The sequence below is a fragment of the Triturus cristatus genome, chromosome 2_2 (genome assembly GCF_964204655.1).
Source record: "Triturus cristatus chromosome 2_2, aTriCri1.1, whole genome shotgun sequence".
Classification (NCBI taxonomy): domain Eukaryota; kingdom Metazoa; phylum Chordata; class Amphibia; order Caudata; family Salamandridae; genus Triturus; species Triturus cristatus.
The window spans coordinates 989,875,270-989,901,250 of NC_140582.1; positions in this window are offsets into that span (position 1 = coordinate 989,875,270).

The window sequence follows — 25,981 nt, forward strand, 5'->3', positions numbered from 1 at the left end:
GAACCATCGTCCTGCCTGCTGGCGCTGCCGCGGCCTTCTGCAACATTATCTTCCGGGGACCTGCTGGCGCTGCCGCGGCCCGTTGTATCGACCATCCACACCGGGACCTGCTGGCGCTGCCGCGGCCCGTACCACCAAGCTCGAGGATTGTGAGCTCATCATCATCTCATCCGAACTACCTGATTGGTAAATAGACTGTCCCGCTACCCCCTTCCCTACCTTGCGAGACTATAATCGAGGGGACCCCTGAGTCCAGACCTCCTTGTATCATTCCACCGTACCTTAAATAAGTGCTTATAAAGAAAACTGAACCTTATCCTTGTGTGGCATTTGTCTGTGGGGGGGAAGTTACTTATCTGTACGATCGCTGGAGACGGCTCTCCCCGGAGACCTCTCCTCCTGACCCCGGCCGACCCTCCCGGTCCGTCTACCTTTTCTAACACTGTTACATAACTCAAGGAAAACACGCCCTTATGTAAACAGGAGAGCTGTTACATAACTCAAGGAAAACACGCCCTATAAAGGGAGGAACCGGGAGGCACAACGCTGTCGGATATTGTGTTTACACCGACATACCTGCTTAGTGAAGAGCAGTGTTCCGGAGTGGTGCTCCAGTAAGGCAAGAACGGAGGTAGGTCGAGTCGTTACTCCCTGGGCCGTGTCTTGCCCCATCGTCACCTGTGAAGGACCCGGAAGCTCTACCGGATAACCATTGAGCTTCGCTTTTTGACTCGGCTGAGTCAAAGCGCAGTGCGCTTTTGCTGGTTGGAGTCGTAACTCCCAGCCCGACCAGAGATACAGGGACTGCCAGCTGTAACGCACACCAGGAGGTGTTTGCCGCGTTACAGACTCGGAAGTCCACAGGATCGATCGAGCGGCTGCTCTCGGTTCAGTCTTCTTTGCTTGTGATTGGGGTATCGGTGACGCATCACCAGGAGGTGACTCCGCGTCCCGGTGCAGTCTGAGGAAGAGGTTGAGCGGCTGCTCCCTTCAGGTAGAGACCCCGGCTGGGTGTTTCCCTGACTCCTCGATTCTCCCCAACACTCTTCGTGCCCCTCGCAGCCTACCGATTGGCATTGTCGGCCATTTCATTTCTGCCCTCTGTTGGCATACGCCGGGATCGGCGTATATGCAGAGGGCGGTTAGGACCATCCGTGCTGTGGGCTGGTAACGTACATAGCCTGGAGGATTCCAGTGACTATAAACCTTTGTTTATTCCTTGTATTATTTTTGCCTTCATTAAAATAACTAAACCTTCACAAGTGGTTGCGTTCTCATTATCGTGTCTGTTAAACGATCCTGAGACGTTCAGGGCGTTACAAAATATCCGACCTTAATAACACTAACTGTCTCCCGGTCGATAACAGACATGGCAACACTTGATGATGTGCTGGCTGCTTTAGCGACCGTGCAAATCGAATTGGCTGCCTCCAGGCAAGAAACAGCCGATGTAAAAGCCAGACTGGATGCTATCCAATTGGACCCGCTCACGCCCAGCACCTCCCTCACGAACCAGACCCCTGCGGTAGTAGTGGAAATACCGGTAGCCGTCCCCTTGGCAACACCAGAGAGGTACAGTGGGGATCCTAACACAGTGCAGGTATTCCTCACACAAGTGGCGCTACATTTATCGTGCAAACCAAGGGCGTTCCCCACGAGTCAGGCTCGTGTGGCTTTCCTTGTATCCTATTTGGCTGGAAACGCGGCACAATGGGCTGTACCTCTGGTGAGCAGGGACGACCCCATCTTATGTGATTGGGGTGCTTTTCGCGAGGAATTCCTGAAAGTCTTCGACAGAAGGGCTGACTCGTACACGGCGGACCGTGAAATGCTTGAGTTGAGACAGGGATCCAATGACCTGGTGCAGTATCTCAACGCGTTCCGAAGGCTGGTTGCGGAAACCAAGTGGCCTGTTGCTAAACAGACGGCGCTCTTCCATCACGGGCTGTGCGATGAGCTCAAGGACGCCGTGGCTCATATTGACCCACAACCCAAGACATGTGAGGGCCTTATCAACCTGGTATTACGGCTGGAACATAGGCTAAGTGAAAGAAAGGGGGATCATGGGAGAAAAGGAAACTCCCTTCCATCCTATGTGACAGTGGGAAGTCCTGAAACTTCCACCGCATCCAAGGGAGAACCCATGGACATCGGTGCAATACGAGCGAGCCTCACAGCCACGGAGAAAGAGTCACGCCGTAAACCAGGATTGTGCCTATATTGTGGCAAAAAAGGCCACTACGTACGTGAATGCCCTGCCAAACCGAAGACGTCACGTTATCGGGCCAACCGGTCGGTAACAGCCGCGGTGGACGTACCGGCGGAAAACTAGAGGACTCCCAGACCAAAGAAGGGGCATCTCGGAGTCACTCATCCATCCCTTCACTTTCCAACTCGGTCGCTAAGGGACAACGACACCTGTTTCTCACGGTGCACGTGGGAGTGTATGACCAGTGGATACCCGTTGTTGCCATGGTGGATTCAGGGGCCACTGGCATGTTTATGGACCACAACGAGGCATGCAGGCTAGGGCTAGTGCTTCTTCCCAAAGCTGTACCCGAAGACGTCTATGCTGTAGACGGAAGGCGATTGGTGACGGGGCCCATCGGGCAGCACACGGGGGTCCTTCCGATGAGATGTGGGAGGAACCATTTGGAACAAATCGATTTTAACATCATCCGAGCGCCCCAATATGGCGTCATATTGGGATTGCCGTGGCTACAGAAACACAACCCCTCTGTGGATTGGCCAACACATCGCATCGAACTGACGTCACCGTATTGCATCCTGCATTGTGGAATAAGAACGGAATCCCTTGACGCAGATGAGAGCGGGAGTCAGACGGTGGCTACAGCGGCAGAAAAAGATGTGGCTCTCCCCCAGGCTTATCACAGTTTTGAGGATGTATTTGATGAGGTGAAGGCGGAAGTGCTACCACCACATAGACAGTTTGACTGCCAGATCGACCTGGTGCCAGGGGCCAGCGTTCCCAGCGGCAGGCTGTATGCCCTGACGGAGCCTGAAAACGTGTATCTCCGGGGGTACCTGGATAAACTCCTCAAGCTAGGATTCATCCGCCCGTCCAAGTCTCCGGCCGCCTCGCCACTCTTCTTCATCCCGAAGGCTAATGGGGAGCTGAGAGCCTGTGTGGACTTTAGGGCATTGAATGCGATAACCGTAAAGAATCGGTACCCCTTGCCTCTCATCAGTGTACTTCTGGAACAGGTCAAGAAAGCTCGTATCTACACCAAGTTGGATTTGAAAGGGGCATACCATCTGGTGCGAATGAGGGACGGAGACGAGTGGAAGACCGCCTTTAAGACCAGGTTCGGCCTTTTTGAGTACCTCGTCATGCCGTTCGGTCTGTGCAACGCCCCGGCAGCCTTTCAGTACTTTTTGAATGAGGTATTCAGAGAGGAGTTGGATATCTACGTGGTCGTATATATCGACGACATCCTCATCTATTCGTCCAGTGTGGAGGAGCACGTACACCACGTCAAAGCTGTGCTCCAAAAGCTGAGGGAAAACATGCTGTTTTGTAAACTCAGCAAGTGTGACTTCCACGTCACATCCGTGGAATTCCTCGGAGTGATGCTGAGTCCAGAGGGACAGGAGATGGCAGAACGAAAGATCAAGGCGGTGAAAGAATGGCCGGTGCCCCAAAGCGTGAAGGACGTCCAAAGTTTCATTGGCTTCGCCAACTTTTACAGGCGGTTTATAGATGGATTTTCAGGATTGGTGGCCCCAATCACACAGCTACTGAGGAAGTCCAAGGAGTTTGTCTGGTCCCCTGAAGCGAACAAAGCCTTTGAGGCCCTGAAAAGCGCCTTTGGTAAGGCGCCGGTGTTGGCTCACCCCGATCCGGATCTCCCCTACGTGGTGGAAGCGGACGCATCGGATGTGGCGCTGGGGGCTATCTTGTCCCAACGCAACCACGACACAGGGGTGCTTCATCCCGTTGCGTACATGTCCCGCAAACTCAACGACGCCGAACGCAACTACCATATTGCGGAGAAGGAGCTTCTCGCAATCAAGGACGCCTTCACCGAATGGAGGCATTGGTTGATGGGGGCAAGACATGTGGTATCGGTGTACACAGACCATCGGAACCTACAGTTCATGACGGCCACAAGACACCTTTCTCCCAGACAGCTGCGGTGGATGATCTTCTTTGCGGGGTTCAACTTCCGCATCACATATCGGCCGGGGACGGAAAACCGGAAGGCGGACGCCCTGTCCCGTCAATCTGCAGTTAAGGAACCATTGCCTGCGACCGAGCATTCCATCATTTCCCCGAGGATGGTATTGGGGGTTATCCAACCGGATACTTTCCTGAGGGGAATAAAGAGAGGGATCAGGTCATTCGCATGGCGGAGGTGGCTCCTCAGTCACAGAGAATGGCAGCTGAAGGACGGGATACCCCTGAAGGGCAGGTGCCTATTGATACCCACGCCTAGGCTAAGGAAACAAGCATTCATCTGGTGCCATGACTCTCCATGCGCAGGTCATTTGGGCTTTGAAAAAACGGTGGCTAGCATGGGACGGCATTTCTGGTGGCCAACCATGAGAGTGGATGTCAGGAGGTGGGGACAGGAGTGTCCTACGTGTGCTACCATGAAGGCCGACCATGGCCGAACCCAAGGGCTCTTACATCCACTTCCGACCCCGGATAGACCATGGGATAGCATATCACTGGACTTCGTGGTGGGCCTACCGGTAGACCAGGGGATGACGGCAATACTGGTGGTGGTGGATTACTTGACGAAAATGGGGCACTTCATCCCCTGCAAGAGAGTCCCTACGGCCGGGGAATTGGCGTCACTACTCCTAAAGAATGTGGTACGACTGCATGGATTACCTGGGGTGATCGTGTCGGACCGGGGGTCGCAGTTTACTGCGCAATTCTGGAAGACTTGGTGCACTGCGCTGCATGTTAAGACCGCCCTGTCCACCAGCTACCACCCTCAAACGGACGGCCAAACCGAGCGCCTGAACCAAACGCTCAAACAGTATCTGCGATGTTTTGTGGACCAGGGCAGGGAAGAATGGGTCGACTTGCTATGGGTTGCAGAGATAGCCTATAACAACGCCACTCACAGCTCCACACAGTCATCTCCGTTCTATAGCAACTATGGCCAACATCCCAGGTTCTTGCCATTTCTACATCCGTTCAGAGAGGACAGGATTCCCGCCACAGCGGACAGGGTGGCACACATAAAAGACACGTTGATGCGCTCAAGGGCTGTCCTAATAGAGGCCAAGAGAAGATACAAGGCTGCGGCAGACAGGAAGAGAAGGCCCGGGCCACTGTACCGCACTGGAGACTACGTCTGGATATCCACAAGAAACATGAGGTTTCGAAAGAGCAGTGTGTTCCATCCCAAGTACATGGGCCCCTATCGAATTACCAAGTGTATGGGTCCCGTAAACGTGAAGGTGTGCTTGCCCCAGTCATTGCGGATACACCCTGTCTTTCATGTATCATTGCTCAAACCAGCACCCTCCAAGCCGTCTGGGACACCTAGGCCGGTATGCGTGGAGTCGGAGGTGGAGTATGAAGTGTCGGGCATACAGGCGTCCAAATGGCGCAGGGGGAAGCTGTGGTACCTGGTTGCGTGGAAAGGCTATGGCCCGGAGGAGCAGTCATGGGAACCGGCTGAAGGGGTTCATGCTCCGCGCTTGGTCTCCTTGTTCCATCGGCGTTTTCCTGCCAGCGCTGGACCCGTGGGGAGCCGCTGAGAGGGAGGATGTACTGTCAAGAATTCCTGTCATGCGAGGGGAGGAAAACGGTAACCAGCGAAAACGGACTACATCTCCCAGGATGCTTAGCGGTTGAGAGGTTATGTAAACAGGAGAGCTGTTACATAACTCAAGGAAAACACGCCCTTATGTAAACAGGAGAGCTGTTACATAACTCAAGGAAAACACGCCCTTATGTAAACAGGAGAGCTGTTACATAACTCAAGGAAAACACGCCCTATAAAGGGAGGAACCGGGAGGCACAACGCTGTCGGATATTGTGTTTACACCGACATACCTGCTTAGTGAAGAGCAGTGTTCCGGAGTGGTGCTCCGGTAAGGCAAGAACGGAGGTAGGTCGAGTCGTTACTCCCTGGGCCGTGTCTTGCCCCATCGTCACCTGTGAAGGACCCGGAATCTCTACCGGATAACCATTGAGCTTCGCTTTTTGACTCGGCTGAGTCAAAGCGCAGTGCGCTTTTGCTGGTTGGAGTCGTAACTCCCAGCCTGACCAGAGATACAGGGACTGCCAGCTGTAACGCACACCAGGACGTGTTTGCCGCGTTACAGACTCGGAAGTCCACAGGATCGATCGAGCGGCTGCTCTCGGTTCAGTCTTCTTTGCTTGTGATTGGGGTATCGGTGACGCATCACCAGGAGGTGACTCCGCGTCCCGGTGCAGTCTGAGGAAGAGGTTGAGCGGCTGCTCCCTTCAGGTAGAGACCCCGGCTGGGTGTTTCCCTGACTCCTCGATTCTCCCCAACACTCTTCGTGCCCCTCGCAGCCTACCGATTGGCATTGTCGGCCATTTCATTTCTGCCCTCTGTTGGCATACGCCGGGATCGGCGTATATGCAGAGGACGGTTAGGACCATCCGTGCTGTGGGCTGGTAACGTACATAGCCTGGAGGATTCCAGTGACTATAAACCTTTGTTTATTCCTTGTATTATTTTTGCCTTCATTAAAATAACTAAACCTTTACAAGTGGTTGCGTTCTCATTATCGTGTCTGTTAAACGATCCTGAGACGTTCAGGGCGTTACACTTTCAGCACCAATTTTCCCTCTTTCTGCACCTTTCTTGCCTCTCTCTGCACCTCTGTTCCTTCTTTCTGTACTTCTTTTGTTTCTTTCTATAGCTCTCTTGCTTCTTTCTACACCCCCTTGGCACTTTCTCCACCCCTCTTCCCTCTTTCTGCATCCCTGTTGCCTCTTTCTGAACCCCTGTTGCCTCTTTGTGAACCCTGTTCCTTTTTTCTACACTTCTTTTGTTTCTTTCTGCACATCTATTGCTTCTTTCTGCATCGCTTGTGCCTCTTTCTGCGCCACTCTTCCCTCTTGTTGCAACTCTGTTTCTTCTTTGTGGACTTCTTTTGTTTCTTTCTGCACAATTCTATCCTTTTTTGCATCCCTCTTGCCTCTTTCTGCAGTTCTCTTGTCATTATCTGCACCTCTCTTGCCTCTTTCTGCACCTCTCTTGCCTCAGTCTGCCAACCTGTTCCCTCTATCTGCACCCATTTTGCCTGTTTCTGCAACTCTCTTGCCTCTTTCTGCAGTTCTCTTGCCTCCTTCTGCACCTCTGTTGGTTCTTTTCCACTGCTCTTGCTTCTTTCTGCATGTGAGAAGTTGGCCTGGTATATGCTGTCCACTAGTTAAAGTGGGCACCTTGTACCAGTCCAACCAAACCCCTGGTGATAGGTTAAAGACAACCTTTATTGAAAGCTATCCTAGTGGTAGCTATGGAGAGCAGCCTTCAGGCTAAGTCTTGAAGGAATGTAAAGCAGCTTGTTTTACCAGTCTATAATCTCTTGAATGACCAAATGAAAGGACAACCACACCAGGTATAGATTTAAAATATATGCATTTAAGATAAAACACCCCCCTCTAGTATCTTTATGAGACTGGAGTTCTAAGTACTTAAGTTACAAGTCAGTATTCAACAGTAAAAGCACAAATACACATTTGGGCCCTAGGGGCATACAAAACCATATACCAATAAAGTGGTATAAGAATCACGACTGAACTAGACACAAGGCCTCGAGCCAGTGGAAGTGCTTGGACCACAAGGAACCACCCAAGGTAGTGACACAGGGGACCCACGGGGGACACGTGCAGTGTGAGAACACAGCCGCAAATCGCCATTGACTTCTATAGGGAAAGTCACGGTTGGAAATTAAGAGTTTAAGGACACTTAGAGGACGACCACAAGCAAACCCTTTCGGACTTAGTGGTGTCTACGGCCAAAACCCACAGGAGCACCAGAGTACTCGAGTTTCCTCACCCAGGGAAGCCGGATGCATAGGTGTCAAAAGGTGTCGGGTCGCGGCGTCATTTTTAATGGAAGCTGGCAAAGAAGTGCTGCTGCCATGAAGAGGAAAAGTGTCCGAAGAGATCCAAGCCTGGGTCGAGGATGGAAGGAACCTGAAAGCAGAGGGGACAGAGTCTGGGTCACTTACCAGTGACCAGGGGCACGATAGTCCAATGCCCACAGATGTCGGTGCTTCAGGTGAGTTGACGGGTGTCTTGACTCTTCAGCCACGAGGTCCAGGAGGTGTCTATGACAACCAGGAGCTGGATTCGAACTGTCCAACAAAGTCTGTCGAGTACTGCGGTATCGTCGACCAGAATGGACCCAACAAGCCTTGGCAACAGCAAGTCAAGGGGAAATAGAAGAAGGACGTTGGTGCAGACCAGCAAGGTCTGAGGGACTCACCCAGTGAGGGTAAGTTGGGGCACATCTGGAGCAACCAGGAAAGCCCAATCAGAAGAGGAGTTGCCTTTGTCGGGACCCACTAGCCAATGGGCTAGCGATCGCGAAGGAGCCTCGTGCAGTCGCACTTGAAACTGGCCCACGGGTCACTTGTGGAGTGGAGGCCAGAGATCTTCAGTGCAGGAGGTGCTCAAGGCTGGGGCTACTCAGAGCCCAAAGTACAACTTCGAGGAAGACTAGGAAGATGATGGAACGGCAAAAGATCACGATGTCCAGGGGTCACAGTTCCACATCAGCCACGCTAGCCACGGGCCTCAGCTTTACTGTGGACTCAGGGTCGCCTCGGAGAAGTCTGGAAATCCACCTCTGATGATGTAAAGACTTAGGCATCCGGTGGGAGCTTCAGAATTGCAGACAGTTACTTCTTTGGTGCCTGCCAAGCAGGCGAGTCACTCCTTGACCCCAAGGGAGATTTCTTCAGTCTTCTAGTGAAAATAGAAAGTCGATGGCCCAGGATATATGTTGAAGAGTTTCGTCCAGGGTAATCTAAAGTCTCAAGGACAGGGTTCCCATACTTATACTAAGTTTGGGGGTTGGACATACTCTAGGGACCCACCTATGGCAGGGTTTGGAAAGAGGGGTGGTTACACCCATTTCCTTTGTCCAGTTTCGCACCAGAGCAGGGGCAGGTAGCCCCTGCAACCGGTTTGAACTGGACTATGCACTGGGACACCAAGTGTGCCCCCAGTGCAGGACTTCAAAGCACCAGAGAGTGCTCCCGCCCAGCCCCAATACACATCTTCCTATCTGGGGAGGTGGTTACACCTCCCTGGGACAGGAAACCTATTGTCCAGGCCTCCCCTGTCGGAGTTTCGGTCAGCAGCAGGAGGCCAGACCCGTGTCTGCGGCAGAGGCATCCATTTTGTGATGCCAGGGCTGTAGAAAGTCCTACTGGGTTAGACCAGTGTGAACATGTCTCTCCCTCTAGAAGGGTGGAATGCTACCCCCGCCACCAGAACTGGCGGGGGGTAGTATTCCAAAGCGTTTGACACGAAACACTACATGTTTCCGTGCAGCCATCCCAAATTTAGCATTTACCGCGAGGTTATAATGCACTTAAGAGTATATGGTCAGGCTGCACCACAAACGGCATCAGAGGAGGTACTCTGAAAGCTGCAGAGGGGCTCTGCTCATGCAGGGGCACCCTCTCACATAAAAACCAAGCACTCTGCCTTCAGGATTGGCCTGCCATAGGAGTGACTTATAGGTTTTATATGTGCGGGTTATATGTGCGGGCAATGGTAGTGATATAGGTAGCCTATACCACAGTAAGGGGTGCATGCACCACCTTACCCAGGTTGCAGTAGCAGACCTGTGGTGTCATTTTGGAGAGTTCCCAGGGGTGGCATAATACATGCTTCATTCCCTGGTAGGCCTCTGAGGTACCTATGCCTTAGGTACATAGTATACCATATACTAGGGGCTTATAAGGCACTCCAGAATCCAATTAGAGATGTACCTAATGTACATGGAAACCATTTTAGAGATGAAGCAGCTAGGCTGGGGTCCTGATTAGCAGGGCCACAGCCAGACTAAGGGCGAAAAACAGTGAAACACCAGCAAAAAGTGGGGGTACCCATGTGAAGCAGATCCTACTCTCCTACACACACCCCCAACGCAGGGACATTAAACTAACCTTGACCAGTTGAGTCTTCATGTTCTAAGTGGAAATACCCAGAGAGTCCATCTGCATTGGCATGGTTACTCCCAGGTCTATGTTCCACTGTAAAGTCCATCCCCTGTAGGGAAATGGACCACCTAAGCAGTTTGGGGTCTTCACCCTTCATTTGTTTTAGCCATAAGAGGGGCTCATGGTCTGTCTGAACAAGGAAGTGAGTACTAAACAAGTATGGCCTCTTCTTCAGAGCCCAAACAACAGCAAAGGCCTCCCTCTCAATGGCTGACCAACGTTTCTCTCTAGGGGTCAGCCTTCTGCTTATGAAAGCTACTGGCTGATCTGACCTTCATCATTCAATTGTGACAGTACAGCCCCTACCCCCAATTCAGATGCATCTGTTTGGACAATGAACGTTTTGGAGTAATCAGGACTCTGTATCATGGGAGCAGTGCACATGGCCTGCTTCAGGTCATCAAATGTCTTTTGACAGCTAGCTGTCCACTGAACTTTTTTGGGCATTTTCTTAGAAGTTAAGTCATTCAGGGGTGTCACTATTGCCCCATACCCCTTGACATATCTCCTATAGTACCCAGTCCAGTCAGGCCTAAGAAGGCTCTCACCTGAGTCTGGGTGGTTGGAGCAACCCAGTCCATGATGGTCTGGAGTTTTCTCTGCAGTGGTTGAACCATTCCTCCACCTACAAGGTGGCCAAGGGACACAACCTGACTCTGCCCTATCTGGCACTTGGTGGCCTTGATAGTGAGGCCTGCCTTTTGCAGGGCCTCCAAAACATTCCTTAGGTGGACCAGGTGATCCTCCCAGGTGGAGCTAAAGACAGCAATATCATCTAGATAAGCTGCACTGTAGGCTTCCAGACCTGTGAGAACTGTATTCACCAACCTTTGGAAAGTGGCAGGTGCTTTCTTCAAACCAAAGGGCATCACCACAAATTGGTAGTGCCCACTTGGGGTCGAAAATGCTGTTTTTGGTTTTGCATCATCAGCTAGTCTGATCAGCCAGTAGCCAGCTGTCAAGTCAAATGTGCTAAGGTACTTGGCTGAGGCCAAAGAATCTATAAGCTCATCTGCCCATTGGAATTCGATGGGCATCAGTCCTAGTGACTGCATTGAGATCCCTGTAGTCCACACAAAACCTCATCTCTCTTTTCCCACCACTGGTTTGAGGTTTTGCACAAGGATCACTGGACTAGCCAAGGGCTATCTGGGGGTTCAATAACTCCCAAATCCAACATTTCCTGGACTTCTGTCCTGATACAGTCCCTGACATGGTCAGTTTGCCTATAAATCTTATTTTTAATAGGCAGACTGTCCACAGTGTCCACTTCATGAGTGCACTAGGTAGTCTGAGTTGGAGTCAGAGAAAACATGTTTCTGAACTGATTGAGCACATGTCTGCAATCAGTTTTCCGCTGGGCAGTGAGGCTGCCTGCCAAGGCCACACCATCAACTGACCCATCATCAGGGTTCTGTGAGAGGAGGTCAGGGAGTGGGTCACTCTCTTCCTCCTGTCCCTCATCAGTAGCCATGAGCAAGCCCATGTCATCCCTGTCTACATATGGCTTTAGCCTGTTGACATGGAGAACCTTGTGGGGACTCCTGGGAGTTCCTAGGTCTACTAAGTAAGTAACCTCTCCCTTCTGTTCAACAATAGTGTGGGGTCCACCCAACTTGTCTTGGAGAGCTGCTGGGGCCACAGGCTCCAACACCCACACTTTCTGTCCTGGCTGGTAAACAGTCAGTACATCCTTTTGGTCATGCCAGGCTTTTTGCAGTTCCTGGCTAGCCTCAAGGTTTTTAGTTGCCTTTTTCATGTACTCAGCCATCCTGGAGCGGAGACCAATTACATAGTCCACTATGTCTTGCTTTGGGGGCTTGAGAGGTAACTCCCATCCTTCCTTCACCAAACACAATGGACCCCTGACAGGGTGACAAAACAAAAATTCAAAGGGGCTGTAGCCAACCCCCTTTTGTGGCACCTCCCTCTTTGCAAACAAAAGGCAGGGCAAGAGAATGTCCCATCTTCGCCTAAGCTTTTCTGGGAGCCCTTTAATCATGCCCTTTAAGGTTTTGTTGAACCTTTCAACCAAACCATTGCATTGTGGGTGATAGGGTGTGGTGAACTTGTAAGTCACTCCACGCTCCTTCCACATTGCTCTTAGGTAACCAGACATGAAGTTGGTACCTCTGTCTGATACCACCTCCTTAGGAAAACCCACTCTTGAGAAAATTCCCAACAGGGCTCTTGCCACCACAGGTGCTGTAGTGGTCCTAAGGGGAATAGCTTCTGGGTACCTGGTAGCATGATCCACTACCACCAGGATACATCTGTGCCCAGATGCTGTTTGGGGATCCATGGGACCAACAATGTCAATCTTTGGTGCAGGAGGTGCTCAAGGCTGGAGCTACTCGGAGCCCAAAGCACAACTTTGAGGAAGTCCCAGAAGATAGTGGTGCTGCAAAAGTTCATGGTGTCCAGGGGTCACGGTTCCAAGTCACCCACGATAGCCACGAGCCTCAGCTTTGCTGTGGACTCAGGGTAGCCTCGGGGAAGTCTGGAAATCCACATCCAGTGATGCAAAGCCTTCGGCGTCCGGCGGGAGCTTCAGCGATGCAGACCGGTCAGTTGCTTCTTTGGTGACTGCCAAGCAGCGGAGTCACTCCTTGACCCCAAGGGAGATTTCTTCAGTCTTCTAGTCAAAGTAGAACGTCGAAGGTCCAGGATATATGTTGCAGAGTTTCGTCCAGAGCAATCTAAATTCGCAAGGACTGGGTTCCCATACTTATACTAAGTTTGGGGGCTGGACATACTCTAGGGACCCACCTATGGGAGGGTTTGGAAAGAGGGGTGATTACACCCATTTCCTTTGTCCAGTTTCACGCCAGAGCAGTGGCAGGTAGCCCCTGCAACCAGTTTGAACTGGACTATGCACAGGGACACCAAGTGTGCCCCCAGTGCAGGACTTCAAAGCACCAGACAGTGAACCCGCCCAGCCCCAATACACATCTGTCTGTCTGGGGAGGTGGTTACACCTCCCTGGGACAGGAAACCTATTGTCCAGGCCTCCCCTGCCGGAGTTTCGGTCAGCAGCAGGAGGCCAGACCCGTGTCTGTGGCAGAGGCATCCATTTTGTGATGCCAGGGCTGTAGAAAGTCCTACCGGGTTAGACCAGTGTGAACATGTCTCTCCCTCTAGAAGAGTGGAATGCTACCCTCGCCACCAGAACTGGCGGGGGGGGTAGTATTCCAACGCGTTTGACACCAAACACGACATGTTTCCGTGCAACCAACCCAAAGTTAGCATTTACTGCGAGGTTATAATGCACTTAAGAGTATATAGTCAGGCTGCACCACAAACCGCATCAGTGGAGGTACTCCGAACGCTGCAGAGGGGCTCTGCTCATGTAGGGGCACCCTCTCACATAAAAACCAAGCACTCTGCCTTCAGGATTGTGAAGGCCTGCCATAGGAGTGACTTATAAGTTTTATATGTGTGTGCAATGGTAGAGATATAGGTAGCCTATACCACTGTAAGGGGTGCAAGCACACCCTTACCCAGGCTGCAGTAGTAGATCTGTGGTGCCATTTTGGAGTGTTTCCTAGGGGTGGCATAATACATGCTTCAGCCCCTGGTAGTCCTCTGAGATAGCTATGCCCTAGGTACATAGTATACCATATACTAGGGGTTTATAAGGCACTCCAGAATCCAAATAGATATATACCTAATGTACATGCAATCAACTTAGAGAGGAAGCAGCTAGGCTGGAGCCCTGAATAGCAGGATCCCAGCCAGACTAAAGTCGAAAAACTGTGAAACACCAGCAAAAAGTGGGGGTAACCATAAGAGGCAGATCCTACTCTCCTACAGCCCCACAGAAGCCATCACTCATGAAGGGGTACACGTACAAATGCCTCAGGTGGTAGCAGGCACAGCGTTCCTCACATGCTCCTCAATAGACAGCCAAACACGTTTCAGGTATCCCAGTACCCTTGTTCACTGGCGAGATGCTAGATGAATGTGCTAGGACCAGGCAAAACTGTTTTTGGGAGGTAGTTTTATTAATTTCACAAAGATTCGTCAAACGGAGCCAAAGATATTGGCAAAAGAAAAAATGCTTTTTGAATAGAAATAAGATCCTGACTATAACTATCTACTGGCGACCTCCAGGAAGTAATATATAAATATATATCTATATATATATATATATATATATATATATATATATATATATATATATATCTATATATATATATATATATATATATATATATGTATCACTGAAAAAAACATAGGTTTCAGGCCTGATATAGTTAGGAATTAGCATTTAAAAAACCTTAGAAATTCACTGAAAAAACAATAGGTTTTAGGGGTGTTATAGGTAGCTGGACATTTCACTCGAACAAAACCATTGAAATTCCTCCGATATAGTTAGTTGCACTAACTACATCTCGCGCGCCCGCAATCCACTGCTGATGATGTCACATATTACATCATTCATGACATGGTCAGTGACATCACTGATGACATCTCAAATGACATCACTGATGACATCATCCAGTGAATGTGGTTTGGTTCGGTATTTAAATATGTATTATATATCTAGCAATTTGCATTGAAGAATGAGTGGATATATAAATATAAATATCTGGATGGAGGATTTAGTAGCAGTGGGATTGACTGTTTACTTGACTAATTTATAGTGTCTCACTAAATATATTGGATAGTGACTAAACTGTGTGAATATCTGTATCACTTTGTCAGTTGTTGTGTAAACTGCTGCACTAGTTGGTTACTAGCTACATGAAAGTCTATATTACTTATTGATTAGTTAACTGAGTATTTGTATGGGAGAGTGAATGTGTGTGGTTCGGTGGGGGGTGTGTGACTGCCCAAAGATGTGTGAATAGTTGATTCAGTAGGTATATGAAGTTAAAACTACATGTTATAACAGTTGTTTGGGTAAGTGAATATCTTTATGGGTGTGGCGATGAGCAAATATATGTCTCAAATATATGTCTCAATGGTACATGTCCAGCCAAACACGTTTCAGGTATCCCAGTACCCTTGTTCACTGGCGAGATGCTAGATGAATGTGCTAGGACCAGGCAAAACTGTTTTTGGGAGGTAGTTTTATTAATTTCACAAAGATTCGTCAAACGGAGCCAAAGATATTGGCAAAAGAAAAAATGCTTTTTGAATAGAAATAAGATCCTGACTATAACTATCTACTGGCGACCTCCAGGAAGTAATATATAAATATATATCTATATATATATATATATATATATATATATATATATATATATATATATATATATATATATATGTATCACTGAAAAAAACATAGGTTTCAGGCCTGATATAGTTAGGAATTAGCATTTAAAAAACCTTAGAAATTCACTGAAAAAACAATAGGTTTTAGGGGTGTTATAGGTAGCTGGACATTTCACTCGAACAAAACCATTGAAATTCCTCCGATATAGTTAGTTGCACTAACTACATCTCGCGCGCCCGCAATCCACTGCTGATGATGTCACATATTACATCATTCATGACATGGTCAGTGACATCACTGATGACATCTCAAATGACATCACTGATGACATCATCCAGTGAATGTGGTTTGGTTCGGTATTTAAATATGTATTATATATCTAGCAATTTGCATTGAAGAATGAGTGGATATATAAATATAAATATCTGGATGGAGGATTTAGTAGCAGTGGGATTGACTGTTTACTTGACTAATTTATAGTGTCTCACTAAATATATTGGATAGTGACTAAACTGTGTGAATATCTGTATCACTTTGTCAGTTGTTGTGTAAACTGCTGCACTAGTTGGTTACTAGCTACATGAAAGTCTATATTACTTATTGATTAGTTAACTGAGTATTTGTATGGGAGAGTGAATGTGTGTGGTTCGGTGGGGGGTGTGTGACTGCCCAAAGATGTGTGAATAGTTGATTCAGTAGGTATATGAAGTTAAAACTACATGTTATAACAGTTGTTTGGGTAAGTGAATATCTTTATGGGTGTGGCGATGAGCAAATATATGTCTCAATGGTACATGTCCAACAAACTAGAAAAATAAAAGCCAGTGTATGTGTAATAGTGATTTTAAAACACACTAAGTATGAGCTATTATCTATATGAATAGATGAAGTGGTGTTTTTATAAGTCTATAGCTAAGTAAAAGTAAGTATGATCCATTGTTTGCATAAGTGAGTAGGATGACTTCATAAGTGATTAGAATGTGTGCTGTGTGTAATGTCGATATAGGTGTATAAGTATATTTGATAGTGTTCTATTGATCATTGACAGCATGTATGAGTGAATCTATAGGTAAGTGATTAGATGTGTGTATAGATCTAGGAATCACTGAGTGGGCGTTTAGAAACTTGTATTGGTGTGTCAATGGTTTTAAATCTGGCACTCTCTATTTTACAGTGAGTGATGAAAGGTTATACTAGTGTATGATGAGGTGTATCTGATTGTCACGTGAATGATGTCATCAGTGATGTCATCAGTGATGTCACTGACCATGTCATGAATGATGTAATATGTGACATCATCAGCAGTGGATTGCGGGCGCGCGAGATGTAGTTAGTACAACTAACAATATCGGAGGAATTTCAATGGTTTTGTTCGAGTGAAATGTCCAGCTAAATATAACACCCCTAAAACCTATTGTTTTTTCAGTGAATTTCTAAGGTTTTTTAAATGCTAATTCCTAACTATATCAGGCCTGAAACCTATGGTTTTTTCAGTGAATTTCAAAGGTTTTGCAAATGACAATTGTAATGTATTAATTGTTATACTGATTTTTTTAAAACTGATTTACTACATTGTTTAAACTGTTTATTTTTAGATATTTTATGTTTGTAATTACATTATACATTACAATACAAAATATACTTTCTCAGAATGAATTACTTTAGTTTAAATACTTTGCAAATAGGCAATAGGCTTTTAAGTACAGTAGTTACAGCTGTTGCAATGGGCAACACAATTTCAAACACAAAGCAACATTGAGCTCAATGTGAATTTCTAGTCAAATGCAGTTAGTTACTTTATGGATTACTTTTCTAACTACAGGACTGGATGCTAGATTCAGTCCTTGGACATCTCCTGTAAACAGTTGAGTAAAAGTGTTTCGGTTACAGTAGTGATATTTAAGGATTATTCTTGTATTTTAAAAGTTGACACTTAGAAAATGTTTCACATAGAATCACCAATTTTATCCTATGGCAGAAAATTCACTTAGCAGGTAAGTAGTGTTATCGTTACTTTTTCTTACTCAGTGGTGGATCCTGGATCCAGCACAGGTGAATCTCCTGTAAACAGTTGAAAGAATGTGTTTAAGTCATACAGACGATTTTTTAGGAATAGGAATATTTTAAGTTTGTGAAAATAGACACAGAAACTTTTCTACTTAAAAGCACACAATGGATTCCTATGGAAGGAAATACAAGTTACTGGTAAATACGCTTAGAATTACTTTTCAGGGTCAGTGCTGGTCTAAAAGATGCAGCCCTGGGTTCTCTCCTGATAACAGGTGAGTAAATCGGAATTAGTAGTTTGGCTGATTTTAGAGGAATATTTGTACAATGGTAAAGGAAGGGGGCGGGGCCTGAGGTGACGTGTGCAAACACGCCCTGTGGCGCGTTTTAAGTTGGGGAATTAATTCCTCTTCAATCCTACGGTCCCCTGGGTGCCAACTAGCCCACCAGGTACCTCCAGTATGCGTCTGGGAGCTGCGTTGCAGAGAGGTGTTCAGAGGCCACGCCCCTTTTTACAACACTCTGCAACGCAGCTCCGTGGCGCTTCCTGGAGGTACCTGGTGGGCTAGTTGGCCCCTAGGGGACCTCTGGATTGAAGAAGAATTAATTCCCCAACTTAAAACGCGCCACAGGGCGTGTTTGCACACATATCACCTCAGGTCCCGCCCGCTACCTTCACCACTGTGCAAACGCGCCCTGTGGCGTGTTTTAAGTTGGGGGATTAAGTCCCCTTGAATCCTGAGGTCCCCTGGCGGCCAACTTGCCCACCAGGTACCTCCAGTATGTGCCAGGGAGCTGCGTTGCAGAGAGGTGTTCAGAGGCCACGCCCCTTTTTACAACACTCTGCAACGCAGCTCCGTGGCGCTTACTGGAGGTACCTGGTGGGCTAGTTGGCCCCATGGGACCTCTCGATTGAAGAGGAATGAATTCCCCAAGTTAAAACGCATCACAGGGCGTGTTTGCACAGTATCACCTCAGGCCCCATCCCCTACCTTCACCACTGTGCAAACGCGCCCTGTGGCGTGTTTTAAGTTGGGGGATTAAGTCCCCTTGAATCCTGAGGTCCCCTAGCGGCCAACTAGGCCACCAGGTACCTCCAGTAAGCGCCACGGAGCTGCATTGCAGAGAGGTGTAAAAAGGGGCATGGCCTCATTACACCTCTCCACAACTCAGCCCCCTGGCGCATACTGGAGGTTCCTGGTGGGCTAGTTGGCCCCAGGGACCCCCACTATTCAAGGGGAATTAGTTCCCCCTCTGCAAACGCGGCGCGTTTGCAGAGTGGTGTAAGGAGGGGGCGTGGCCTCCGGCCCGATCCCGGTTTTTTTTTCCTTCAGTTTTTTAGAAGGGGGGCTGTGTAGCCCCTCTTCTTTTTCATCTTTTTTGGCCCTGGGGACCCCATCTCCCAGGGCCTGACCCCAATTTTTATATATGAAAAAAAAAATCGGGAAGGGGGTCACATGGCCCAGCTCCCGAGGCCATAATTTGCCCTGGGGACCCCATTCCCCGGGGCATGGGCCTTTTAAAAAAAAAAAAAATTATGGAGGGGGGCTGCCTAGCCCCCCTCCTCTGGCCACTTTAAGGCCCCGGGGACCCCATCCCCCGGGGCCGGCCATTGTTATTTTAATTTTTTTTTTTTATTTAATGGGGGAGGGGGCATGGGCCTTTTTTTGAAAAAAATTATGGATGGGGGCTGCGTAGCCCCTCTCCTCTGGCCACGTCTGGCCCCGGGGACCCCATCCCCCGGGGCCTGGCCTCTCGTTGGAGACCGTGGGGGGGTCCCCAATCCCCCCACGTTCCCAGCCGGCTCCCCGCCTCCTGCGGGAGCCGCCATTGCTTTTCCACATGGGGAGCAGCTAACATGTGCAAAAGCAATCTGCTTTGCTTCAATGAAGCATAGGAAACTCGTTTTTTCTTTTCTCAATATCTTTGGCATCGGTTAACGAATCTTCGCAAATTTTTCAAAACTCGTGGCCCGCTCTGGTCAGGAATAGAGGTCGGAAAATCAATTTCCCATAGGAAACTTTAGACACGGTTACAGCTTGAACTGCTAAATGGAATTACACCAAATTTGACAATAATTTAGCCCTTGGTTCAGAAAGAGACCTTTTTGTTAAATGGTGTAAATCCATTCAGTAGTTGCTGAGAAAATCAAAAAATAAAAGTTTGATATATAGAGACACGGTGGATCCGCGCACCCTCCCAACCACGAGCTTTATTCTAATTGGCTGTCAACACTCCAAACCAGGAAGTGTTGGCAGCCATCTTGTGCCTCACTAACCGAGGCACAAGAAAACAGTAAAACAAACGCAAAAAGGAAGAAAAGGGAGCAGGGTAGAAACACCCGGACCCCCTAGGCCTGCTCAGGGGGTCCCACAAAGACCTCCCGGGCCCAAAAAAGCATTTAAAAAAAAAGAAAATGGGCCGAATTTGCGCTGGGTGCACTGATCCATACGAGAATTTTTTTTAAAATGAACCGCGTTGTATTGAAGCCCATGGGTGGGCCAGGTCCGGGGGCAGTGAAAAAAGTGTGGGGGGCCCAATCCCCCCCACACTGCCCCGGGGACTGCCACCTCCCCCGGAGCTTGATTAATGAGTTGTGGGGGCACGCAGCCCCCCCGCAGCCCCAGGGACCGTCACCCCCAGGGGCTAATTTGAAAATGCGTGGGGTGGCCTCCAAGGCCCCCCAAGACCCGGGGATCACCACCCCCTGGGGCTTTCATTAATTATTTACGTGGGGGCACCCGGCTCCCCCGCAGCCCCGGGGACCGCCACCCCCCGGGGCTTGTTTTTCTAATAAAAATATACCTGTGTGGGGGCGCAGCACCCCTCCTGGAGCCCGTGTCCCAGGGTGCCCACACCTGGGACACTGCTGTTTGCAATGACAGGGCGGGAGCCGTGCAGCTCCCATCCTGTCATTGCAAACTGCTTTGCTTCATTGAAGCGAGAGCAGGGAAACCCGCTCTCGCTTCAATGAAGCAAAACAGATTGCTTTTCCACAAGGGGAGCTGCATGTTAGCAGCTCCCCATGTGGAAAAGCAATGCCGGCTCCCGCAGGACGCAGGGAGCCGGTGGGACCGTGGGGGAATTGGGGCTCCCCCCACGGTCCCCAAAGGAGAGGGCCGGCCCTGGGGGATGGGTTCCCCAGGGCTAGAAGTGGCCCGGAAGGGGGGCAACACGGCCCCCCTCCCCAAAATAAAGAAATAAAATAAAAAATAAATAAAGGCCAGCCCCGGGGAATGGGGTCCCCGGGGCCAATAGAGGCCTCAGGAGGGGGGCCATGCAGCCCCCTCCATAAAAAAAAATATTAATGAAAATAATGTGGCCATGCCCCATACTTATGAGTGAGTGACATTCAGCTACTAAATATGTGACACTTTTGCACATGGCAAGACATCAGTATCAGTAACTAAACTCTTTTGAGCAACAAGAAGTTCTATAAGGAACTAGAAACTGCATCTTTCAGGTTATATTTCAGATTATTTTATCGCCTAACCTGAAGATGAAAGACCAATAAAAGTGTTATAGAAAATGCTGTGCTTTAAGCCAATCGCCCTCATTACACTACGGTGCTGTGCTATGTCATGACCAGAAGTAAATCGCAGTGGCGGCTCCTCCGTTAAGGCAGAGGAGCGTCGCCCCACTGCTGCTGTGCAGCAGTAAAAGAAAGAAAAAGTAAAATAAAATGATAATAACGCAATGTTATTATTACTTCATTCTTCCCTGCTGCGGCAGCATGAGGGCAGGGATGCTCTGCAGACAGAGCAGGGGAGGAGTGGTGGGCACACTAAAGTGCGCAAGATGCTTTGACCGGCCCTTTCTGGCCGGCCAAACAGTCATGCGCACTTTAGCATGTTATCCATGTAGACTACATTACAGTTCTCATGGTGAACATGCCCAGGCCCCGGTCCCCGTCTGAGCACCGAACCCTGGTGCTCAGACCAATCACAGCGCTGCATTGCAGCGATTTTATTGGTTAAGGGGAGCTAATCACAATGCTGCATTGCAGTATTTGGATTGGCTCAGGGGAGCCTGGCTGCTTACTGTTCGATGGAGCAGAGGTGACGTGGGACAGAGCGGAGAGGAGGTAACTGTATTTTTCTCTTTTTTTTTACAATTATACCTCTTTACCCCTCACTCCCCTGCCTCGCCACCCCAGATCCATGCTGGCCGCCACTGCAAGTGAGTTCATAGTGTCAGTGCTGCTGTAGGCTGAGCTGCTGTAGGGGAGCTGTCTGCTGTTTCACAGTGGGCTGGTGCTGACTAAGGCCTGGCTTCACACTTCCATGCCTGGTTGATGCACACTCACTGCACCTGAGCTTTGTCACCATAGTAGTGCTATCTGGTGGCAGCTGCTCGTCATCGTTGTCCACCCGAGTAATGCAATCACTGCCAGATAGGTTTGCCACCTGGCCGGTTTTCTACCGGCACCACCGGTATTTTAATTTCCCAGCTGGTGCAAAAAACGTACAAAATCCGCTAAAGCCGGTATTTTGAGCCTTTATGTGGACATACTTCAAACAGCACCAGTAAATAGAAGCACAATTAAATATGTTCTAGAATTGCTATAATTATCCGTGTCTAATCATTAATATAAATGAACACTTAAAAGTGATGTTACAAAGGAATAGATCAAATGTTCTTAACAGCCCTATTTTGTATCATACTTTGGCCGATGCAGACTATTGAAACAGCAACAAATGGGCAGTGTTTTACTCCTGGAAAGGTGGCAGCCCTACTGGCAGACCTGCCCTGAGTTGCACTTCTAAGTGCGCACCCGAACCAGCCCAGACCCACTGTACATTCGAGAAGGCAGGAATACTCGAAAGTTGTTGACACATTCCAGTGTCAACACCCTAATATATAAATCACAGTCAGGACGACCAACTTGAAATGTCTGGGGTGAGGGGGTTCTGGAGCCCAGGAGCAAGGGTAGCACACAACAAAAAGCATCCCGTGCTGCGCCAGCACACACAGCCTTTGTTGCAGCTTCACTGTCCTTAGTGACTGTCTGGGGAAACATGGAGGGAAAGATAATGAACACCAGAGCTGCCACATGGCTAATCACTGCAGAATGCACAAAGGAAAATGGATTTTCAGTGTGATTGCTCCTTCTGGTAAACTGACAAACGTTGCATTGAGATGGACAGCGCACTACTAGGCAGTATAGTTTGGAACTACATTTAGAAAAGTTAACTGGACAGACCACCCATTGAAAACATACCTCAGCACACCAAAAAGTGTAGTGAGGTTGAGTGGGGCCCGTGCACGAAAGCTTCCATTTTACAAGTTCACGTTTAAACTTGACATCAGTTTAGAAGGTGACTTTTCACATACTTTGCACGTTCATAATAACATACTGAGAAAGTGTTCTGCTTACAAGCACATTTCTTCATAAGCATTTTGTTACAAAACTGTACATTCTGTTCAAGGATAAAGTACACTGAGCATCCTGCCCCCTTGTATTTCATTGTCCGTTTGGAGACAGCTCTGAATTGAAAAGACAAATAATAATATTAGCAAAGAACCTCAGACTCAGTGTGAACGGAACCGGTTTTGATTATATAAACTGCTTCTGAGCTTAGCTCGCAAGAGGAGAACTTCCACAGATTATCCTGGACATTCACCTGTAACTGATTGCCAGTCCTGCTGACATCCAACACTATCCCTCAAAGGATGACTGCCTGTTCTACATCTGAGTTCATTCCGGATACATCACACATACGGGTTAGGTAGGGTTATCATTATGATATATAGTCATATATTCATATAATCACTGCAGCGTTATAGTGGTTGAATTATTTATGTTTCTCACCATTCTTGTAATGCTAGTACCAATGCTTTGTTTCCTTCTACTAAAAGTTGCAGCTCCTCTATTTTACACAAGAATCCAACTGTTTTAATAAATGTTTGAGATGCCAATTTGTATATTCCTTGTGTCTCCCTTTGGGCATGCCTAAGGTGACCACGAAAGGGTAGATCTGTTTCCATGATTTCCTTGGAGGAATTAGAGTGGCCATGTTCTGAGGTTTCAGACACTATTGTTATATGGACCTTAGCGACACTGTCGACATTGCTAAGTTAGCATGAGCTTTGCTGCCATGATCCTGCTTTTGCGCAAGTTACTACATGACTTTGTTGTGGCAAGACTCTGTTTGTGCCTTTCACATTAGAACGGTCTGCTTTTTGCGTCTCTGCTAAGTTCCTGGAGTTTAGTCTGAACACGATGTGCAAGGTCGATAAACAATGCCCCTTGTTATTCTGTTCTAGTCAGTCCCTAGCACCTAGACACAACATGCTAAACACGGCTGCAATGCTGGACACACGTAGTTTGATATTACAGGGTTGCATGTTGTTTTAACACACTTGGAGAAAACCTTTCTATGAAGAAGAACTATGCTGTCCCTATGATGTAAACCTTACATCCAGGCTTTAAGGTATGGGGTCTGCTGTCAAAGCCCAGAGATCTGTTTTATATAAATAAACTTCTTTCAGTCAAGGGGATGGTGGTTAGGCCTTATAGTCCTTTTTCCACTGTCTTTATATAATGACTTCCCCCTTTGTGCTCTATGGAATTGTAAAAATGCTAATTGTTTTGAGTTTATGCATTTTGTTGCTGGTAGTGGCTCGTATACTATATTGTAGAGCACGATAGTTAAAATAAACATTTTGAACTATTTCAGTGGCTCTGCCAATTCTTATTGTGGACAAGTACGAGTGAGTGAGTGAAAGGGTATGTCTTGCTACCGCGATTCCTGAGAGAGTCGGGAGTGTTGTGTTCTGGGTTATCTAATCATTTGCAGCTTCATGATTTTTGGAGGAGAACGATTGAGACACTATATCTAGTCGGTTTGGGGATTTTGGGTACTAAGGTGATAGGTTGGTACACCCCTATACACCAAGGTCCTGTTTTCCTGCACTTAGTTCTGTGTAGGTGCAGAATCCCTTGTCAGGCTTATTGGTCCAGTTGGTGCACTGTGAGCTAGCCAGGAATCGGGCCAACATATTCTGAATAAATATGTGGACTCAGTACCCATATTTTGACCCATATGTTGTCCAAACACACAGTCTTACTTGATTAGAAGGAACCGTATCACACAAGCACAACATTAACCCCTTCAATGCCCGTGACGAGCTGGTCTCGTCATGGGCCGCGGTTGCGCTGTGCCCATGACGAGACCAGCTCGTCACAAACCCCGCGCGCTAATGAAACGGCCGGCACAGGGCGGGGAAAGGGGCGTGCACTGAAGGGGTTAATGGTTTGGGACATTGCGAGCCCCTTCCCTGTCCCTTCCCTTGCCACATACGCCTACACACCACAATCTAGCTTTTGCTCCAGTGTTGCAACCAGGACCACGTATTGCCTAGACAAATGTTCCTGATCACACTATTCCAACATTCGAAGCTTGTAAAAAAAAAATTACTTAGAGGAGCTTGAACATTGCCGCTACACACATCTAAGCCATAGGGTAATAAGTGCTGAACTCGGTTAATATTGGACATTACAGGACTCGAATGACAGATCATACTCATTTATCCTGACATAGAGATAATAGAATTTGTAATTGTCTGGGTGTTTCTTCTGGTTTGTAAAAGAGATGAGTACCAGAGTACTAATTAATGAAAAGAGGGATTGCCTACGTAGATGTGTAACAAAAACAATTGTATAATGTGGATTTGGAATTTAATATAAACTGCCAATAAAAATGATATTTCAACAAAAAAAAGCCACAGGGTCATGCACCCAACAGTTAATGCAGCATCCATTAGAGACCACGATCCTATTGAAAGATTTGTGCAAAACGAGGGTCCTACCACAGGTCAAATAAGCACAAAATATGGCATTTTTATGCTTAGCAAATCACTGATACTGGGGAGAAAAATAAGGAAAGAACAATGGAAGAATAGCAGGATGCTGCAAAAAATCCTGTAGTTCTCTAGGTAAAGTAATCATTAAATGGTAATTATATCCAAGTCCATGCCGTGCATTGTATTACATTCAAGCCCACTCTGCTGGAGAGGATATGGTTTCCTAGGGGGCTTTAAATGTATCTGCTGGGATTTCCTATGTTTTAAGCCAGACGGGAAAGACAATTTGGCAGCCATGAAAGAAATTCTGGATTACCCCATCCCTGTCATTACAGAATCTATCCTTGTGTGCCTAGATACCCTGTGCTCAAATACTACACATTGTGTTTACCATGTAATTGTTTGGGGGCAGCTAAGTCTGTCTTAGCTACAGTCTGGAAGAAACCAGACCCTCCACTTATAGCAGTCTGGTACCTGAAACCATGGAATATTCAACTGCAAAGATTGACAACTACACTATGAGGCCGTAATGGCTCCTTTGAGAAGAGGTGGAACCCCTTAGTAGATTTTCTGTAAAAAGGTCTTCCCCTGTTATCATGCTTCAAAACTTTAACACTCCTAACTGTATTAAATTACCTTATGCCTGTAAAACAAACTAGAAGAGTTGTGTGTGCCAACACGTGTGTGCGTGCAAGCGGTGCTGATACTATGACAAATGCATAGAGTAGCAAAGAGACAAATTTTATCAAC